Genomic DNA, 7,840 nt, shown 5'->3' on the forward strand with positions numbered 1-7,840 from the left:
CATTTTGAGTTAATTTTTGTGTATGGTGTAAGATAAGATTCCAATTACATGCTTTTGGATGTGGATATACAATTTTCCTTATTTATTGAAGAGACTATCATTTTCCTATTGTGTATTCATGGCACTCTTGTTAAACATCAGCTGACGATGCATGCATGGGTACCTTTGCTGATTTTAACCTGTATTCTTTCACCCTAGTAAGTCAAAACTCACTGTAATGAGTAGATATATTTTCTTTTTTCTTCTTTTTCCTTTTCTTTCTTCCCCCCTCCCTCCCTTCTTTCTTTCTTTCTCTCTTTCTTTCTTTTTCTTTTTTTTCTTTCTTTCTCTTTCTTTCTCTTTCTTCCCTTTCCCTTCCCTTCCTTTTCTTTCTTTCTTTCTTTTCTTTCTTTCTTTCTTTCCTTTCCTTTCTTTCTTTTCTTTCTTTCTTTCTTTCTTTCTTTCTTTCTTTCTTTCTTTCTTTCTTTCCTTCTTTCTTTCTTTCTTTCTTTCCTTCTTTCTTTCTTTCCTTCTTTCTTTCCTTCTTTCTTTCTTTCTTTCTTTTTCTTTCTTTCTTTCTTTCTTTCTTTCTTTCTTTTTCTTTCTTCTTTCTTTTTCTTCTTTCTTAGATGGGGTCTCACTCTGATTGTGTCACTGGTTGGAGTGCAATGACACAATCATAGCTCACTGCAACCTCAAACTCCTGAGCTCATGTGATCCTCCTGCCTCAGCCTCCTGAGTAGTTGGGACTCCAGGTGTGCATGGCCTGCATCTGGCTATTTTGTTGTTGTTTTAGTTTTTGTAAAGATGGGATCTTGCTATGTTGTCCAGGCTGGTCTCTAACTTCTGGTCTCAAGCTATCCTCCCACCTCAGCCTCCCAAAGTGTTGGGATTATAGGCTTGAGCCATCACACCCAGCCTATAACAACTTTTCTGAGTTCTGTAAGTCCTTCCAGCCAATCATTGAACCTGAGAGTGGTCTCTGGGTCAACCAACAACAGGCCAATGTTTGGGAACTTAACAAAGAGAAAGAAGCCAGAGGAGTGTGACTGTGGCCACAGTCTGGTTTTCCTCTGATTTCACAGAGACAAGTCCTGCCCACAGAGTGCTAGCTCTCCTCTTTGGTGGTAAGTGGCCCCCATATGTGGCCATACTGGCAGCCCAACCTGGCACACAAAGAGGAGGAAGGACAAAGAGGAGGAAGAAGGTCTGAGTAGCAAGGGGTCTGCTGCTCAAGAAAGCAATACTACCTTTAAAAATTGGCTCCTGTTCTGCTTCTCAATCCAATCGTCCTCATGTCTGGTGCCCTTAGACATTTAAGGAATTAAATATCTTAATGATATTTAAGGCTTGCAGGGTATTTTTTTTTTCTTCAATATTTTGGAGGAAACAGGTGGTTCTTGGTTACATGGATAAGTTCTTTAGTGGTGATTTCTGAGATTTTGGTGCACTAAGATTTTGGTACCTGAGCAGTGTACACTGTACCCAATGTATAGTTTTTTGTTGTTGTTGTTTGTTTGTTTGTTTTAGACAGAGTCTTGCTCTGTCACCAGGCTAGAGTGCAGTGGCGTGATCTTGGCTCACTGCAACTTCTGCCTCCCAGGTTCAAGCGATTCTCTTGCCTCAGCCTCCCAAGCAGCTGGTACTACAAGCACGCACCACCACGCCCAGCTAATTTTTGTGTTTTTAGTAGAGACGGGGTTTCACCATGTTGGCAAGGATGGTCTCGATCGCTTGATCTCGTGATCCGCTCACCTCGGCCTCCCAAAGTGCTGGGATTACAGGTGTGAGCCACCGCGCTCGGCCCACTGTATAGTCTTTTATCCTTCATGCCCCTCTGACCCTTCCCCCCCTCCCGAGTCCCCCAAGTCTATTATATCATTTTTATGCCTTTGCATCCTCATAACTTAGCTCCTTTATAAGTGAGAGCATACAATATTTGATTTTCCATTTCTGAGCTACTTCACTTAGAATAATGGTCTTCAACTCCATCCAAGTTGCTGCAAATGTAAGGCTTACAGTTTTATGCAGTTTTAAATAGGCTCCCTGGTTCTCAGGCTGTTGACTCAAACTGGAAATACAACACTGGCTTTCCTGGGTCTCCAGCTTGCAGACAGTAGATTGTGAAACCTCTTAGTCTCCATAATCCACAAGCCAATTTCTCATAAATCTTTTCATATCTATATCTATATCTATATATATATATACTTTCTTGATTCTCTTTCTCTGGAAAACTGTAACTCACACAATCGTGCATACATTTATCATTCCTTATGGATATTCTTTTTCTTTTAGAAATGGGGTCTTGCTCTGTCACCTAGGTTGGAGTGCAGTGGCACGATCACAGCTTACTGTAGCCTCAAGCTCCTGGGCTCAAGCAATCTTCCTGCCTCAGCCACCTGAGTAGAGCACACCTGTAGCTCCAGCTGCTTCTAATCAGCCATCTTGGCTCCTCCCTCCTACAAAAAACCTTTAGAGGGAAGGCACAAAATTACTGATTTTGCAGCTGAAGAGCTGCACTCTTCAGCTCTCACCAAGAAGAGTGAAAACGGTGAGTGCATTCTATACCTTCCACTGAGGTATCCAGTTGATACTGGATGCTGGCTAGGCAGTGACCCATGGAGAGCAAGGAAAAGCAGGGCGGGCCGACAGCCCACCTGGGAGCTGCATGGAGCACGGGGATCTCCCATTCCCAGCCCAGAGAGGCGGTGAGGGATCGCGCCACCCCACCCAGGAAATCACGCTTGTCCCATGGATCTTTGCAACCCATAGATCAGGATGTAAAAAGTAAAGTAGAAGTTCCTCTTCAAAGACTTTCCTCCCCATTCCCCCCCATTTAATTGGGAATAAATAGTAACTTCTCTTAGAAGCAAAATGTATTCAAAGACCTGTGCTAACATTCTTAAATATCTGCTAGCCGTGGTAAAGAAATCAATGTACTTTATGTCCTTAGCTGCCACACTGTAGCCTAAATATTTGCCCTGGCATGCTTATACTGGTCCAAGCAAGCATTAGGTCATAGCCTGTTCCTCTTCCTTATGTGAAGGTGTTTTTACCTTTCTCAGCATTCCACAAGTTACTTCCTTCTTCCTTTGTTCTCCTCTGCCTTTGCCTCTTTAAAAAAGTTCTAAGTTGCCAGCTGATCGGAACAAATACAGAACGTGAGGTCCCGTTCCAGCCAATGGAAACCGGACACAGCAGTAGGGTAGACACGTTAGGTTATAAATGACCCTGTCTTCTTTGTTCGATGTACACTCGTGGCAAAACTGCTGGCAAGTGCACCCTTTTCGCAGTAAGTAAAAATGGCCTTGCTGAGTAAATTAAATTTATGTTTAAGTGCTACTTTTATGGCACTGGGGAACAAGCATTTCAAACAAGGAGATTCCCTCTTGATCCTACGCCACCAGGGCCTTGGGTCCCACGCACAGAACTGTGCAGACCTGGTGGCCGCTTCAGTCAGCAGCTGCTCAGGAAGGCACAGAGATGCAGGAGGTTTTGCATACTCAAGCTTGAAAATTCCTGTGAGGCAGGAGATCTGTCTGTTCCTGTAGGAAGGGGACCGAAGCCAGTGGGCTCGGTCCCACAAAACCTTACTAGCTAAGACCCACTGGCTTGGAAATCCCCGTGGGCCAGTGGCAGCAGACTGCAGACTGCCTGAGATGACCGAGTTCCTGGGGAAAGGGGCAGCTGCCATCTCTGCAGCTCCAGTTGGCTATTTTGCCCTCCTAATGCTGGGGAGACTGGGTGGTTTGGACTGGGAGGAATTCCCCACAGTGGAGCTCAGCAGCTATGGCAGGTTGTGGCCAGATTGCTTCTTTACACGGGACCCCGACTCATTCCTCCTCACTAGGCGGGGCCTCCCTGGGGAATTTCAGCAACTCCAGCCAGGGTTTCATGGACAGAACTCTGATCTCCCTGGGATGGAGCCCCTTGTGGGAGGGGCAGCCACAGTTTCTACAGTTCAGCCGACAGCCTTTCCTGCCTGCTGGCTTTGGAGAGTCTGGGCAGTCCAGATGAGGGGGGTTCTCCCCAACAGTGTACCAACTCCACCAGGGGAAGCCAGACTACTTCTTTAAGCAGGTCCCCAATCCTATTCCTCCTGACTGAATGAGACCTCCCAACAGGGGTCTCCAGACACCTCCAGGAGCATCTGGGCTGGCATCAGGCCAATGTTCCTCTGGGAAGGAGCAGGCTGCCACCTTTGCTGTTTTGTACCCTCCACTGGCGATACCTCCAGCTGAGAGAGGGACCCAGGCGAATAGGGTCTGGAGTGGTCCTCTGGCAAACCACAGCAGCCCCACGGAAGAGGGGACTGACTGTTAAAAGAAAAATAAACAAGCAAACAGAAAACAACAACAACAACATCAACGAAAAAGACCCCACAAAAACCCCATCCGAAGGTCAGCAGCCTCAAAGATTGACGTAGATAAGCCCACAAAGATGAGAAAGAATCACAGCAAAAACATCGAAAACTCAAAAAGCCAGAGTGCCTCTTCTCCTCCAAATGATTGCAGCACCTCTCCAGTATGGGCACAGAACTGAGCTGAGGCTGAGATGGATGAATTGACAGAAGTAGACTTTAGCAGATGGCATATAATAAACTTTGCTGAGCTAAAGAAGCATGTTCCAACCCAATGCAAAGAAGCTAAGAGCCATGATAAAACATTACAGGAGCCGACAACCAGAAAATCCAGTTTATAGAAGAATATAAATGACCTAATGGAGCTGAAAAACACAACACAGGAACTTCACAATGCAATCACAAGTATCACTAGGTGAATAGACCAAGGAAAAATCTCAGAGCTTGAAGACCATCTTACTGAAATAAGACAGGCAGACAAGAATAAAGAACAACAACAACAAAAAAAAAAAAAAAAAAATGAAAAAGAATGAACAAAACCTCTGAGAAATACGGGATTATATAAAATGACCAAACTTACAAGTGGCTGGGGTAACTGAAAGAGATGGGAAGAATGGATGCTAATTGGAAAACATACTTCAGGATATCATCCAGAAGAACTTCCCCAACCTAGCAAGACAGGCCGACATTCAAATTCAGAAATTCAGATAACCCCAGTAAGATACTCCATGAGAAGATTCTCCAAGGTTGAAATGAAAGAAAAAATGTTAAGGGCAGCCAGAGAGAAAGACCAGGTCACCTACAAAGGGAAGCCCATCAGACTAACAGTGCATCTCTCAGTGGAAACCCTACGAGCCAGAAGAGATTGGGGGCCAATATTCAACAATTTTTTTTTTTTTTTTTTGAGACGGAGTCTTACTCTGTTGCCCAGGCTGGAGTGCAGTGGCAAGATTGGCTCACTGCAAGTTCTGCCTCCCGGGTTCACGCCATTCTCCTGCCTCAGCCTCCCGAGTAGCTGGGACTACAGGCGCCTGCCACCACGCCCGGCTAATTTTTTGCATTTTTAGTTGAGATGGGGTTTCACCATGTTAGCCAGGATGGTCTCCATCTCTTGACCTTGTGATCCACCTGCCTCGGCCTCCCAAAGTGCTGGGATTACAGGCATGAGCCACCCCACCCGGCTCAACATTTTTAAAGAAAAGAATTTCAAACCCAGAATTTCATATCCAGCCACACTAAGCTTCATAAGCAAAAAAGAAATAAGACCCTTTTCAGATGAGCAAATGCTGAGGGAATTCATCACCACCAGGCCTGCCTTGCAGGAGCTCCCGAAGGAAGCACTAAATATGGAAAGGAAAAACTGTTACCAGGTACTACAAAAACACACTGAAGTACACAGACCAAGAACACTATTAAGCAACTACATAAACCAATCTACAAAATAACCAGCTAGCATCATGATGACAGGAACAAATTCACAAATAACGACATTAACCTTAAATGTAAATGGGCGAAATGCCCCAATTCAAGGACACAAAATGGCAAGCTGGATAGAGTCAAGACCCATCAGTATGCTGTATTCAACAGACCCATCTCACATGCAGAGACACAAATAGGCTCAAAATAAAGGGATGGATGAAAATTTACCAAGCAAATGGAAAACAGAAAATAGCAGGGGTTTTTTGTAGTTTCTGACAAAACAGACTTTAAACGAACAGAGATAAAAGACACAAAGAAGGGCATTACATAATGGTAAAGGGTTCAATTCAACAAGAGGAGTTAACTATCCTAAATATATATGCACCCAATAATAGGGCATCCAGATTCTTAAAACAAGTTCTTAGAGACCTACAGAGAAACTTAGACTCCCATACAATAATAGCGGGAGACTTTAATACCCCGCTGACAATATTAGACAGATTATAGAGACAGAAAATTAACAAAAATATTCAGGACCTGAACTCAGATCTGAATCAAGTGGACCTTATAAATATCTACAAAACTCTCTACCCAAATTCAACAGAATATACATTCCTCTCATCACCACACAGAACTTACTATAGTTGAATACGTAATCTGAAGTAAAACACTCAGCAAATGCAAAAAACTGAAATCATAACAGTTTCTCAGAACACAGTGCAATCAAATTAGAACTCAAGATTAAGAAACTCACTCAAAACCACACCACTACATAGAAATTGAAAAACCTGATCCTGAATGACTCCTGGGTAAATAATAAGGCAGAAATCAAGAAGTTATTTGAAGCCAATGAGAACAAAGAGACAACATACCAGAATCTCTGGAATGCAGCGAAAGCAGTGTTAAGGGGAAAATTTATAGTACTAAATGCCCACATCAAAAAGCTAGAAAGATCTCAAGTCAACACCCTAACATCACAAATAAAAAACTATTCCCAAAGCTAGCAGAAGACAAGAAATAACCAAGATCAGAGGAGAAATAAAGGTGATGGAGACATCAAAAACCCTTCAAAAAATCAGCAAATCCAGGAGCTGTTTTTTTTTTTTTTTTTAAAAAGTAAAATAGATAGATTACTAGCTACACTAATAAAGAAAAAAAGAAGAATCAAATAGATACAATTAGAAACAATAAAGGGGATATCACCACTGACGCCATGAAAATATGAAAAACCATCAGAAAATACTGTAAACACCTCTATGCAAATACACTAGAAAATCCAGAAGAAATGGATAAATTGCTGGATATATACACCCTCCCAAGACTGAACCAGGAAGAAGTTGAGTCCCTGAATAGACCAATAATGAGTTCTGAAATTGAGGCAGTAATAAATAGCCTACAAAAACAAAACAAAACAAAACAAAACAAAAGCCAAGGATTAGAAGGATTATAGCTTAATTCTACCAGAGGTATAAAGAGGAGCTGGTAATATTTCTTCTGAAACTATTTCAAACAATTGAAAAGGAGGGACTCCTTCCTAACTCATTTTATGAGGAAAAGCATCATCCTGATACCAAGACCTGGCAGAGATACTACAACAACAACAACAACAAAACGGAAATCAGGCCAGTATCCATGATGAACGTCAATCCAAAAATACTCAATAAAATACCGGCAAGCTGAATCCCGCATCACATCAAAAAGCTTATCCACCATGATCAAGTTGGCTTCATCCCCAGGATGCAAGGTTGGTTCAACATATACAAATCAATATATGTGGCCGGGCGCGGTGGCTCAAGCCTGTAATCCCAGCACTTTGGGAGGCTGAGACGGGCGGATCATGAGGTCAGGAGATCGAGACCATCCTGGCTAACACGGTGAAACCCCGTCTCTACTTAAAATACAAAAAATTAGCGAGGCGGTGGCGGCCTGTAGTCAGCCTTCTCGGGAGGCTGAGGCGGGAATGGCCGCGAACCTGGGGAGCTTGCAGTGAGCTGAGATCCGGCCACTGCGCCAGCTGGGTGACAGAAGCGAGACTCCGTCTCAAAAAAAAAACAAAAACAAAATCAATATATGCCAATTCAT

Source organism: Papio anubis, chromosome 15, assembly GCF_008728515.1.
Source record: "Papio anubis isolate 15944 chromosome 15, Panubis1.0, whole genome shotgun sequence".
In the NCBI taxonomy this organism is placed as follows: domain Eukaryota; kingdom Metazoa; phylum Chordata; class Mammalia; order Primates; family Cercopithecidae; genus Papio; species Papio anubis.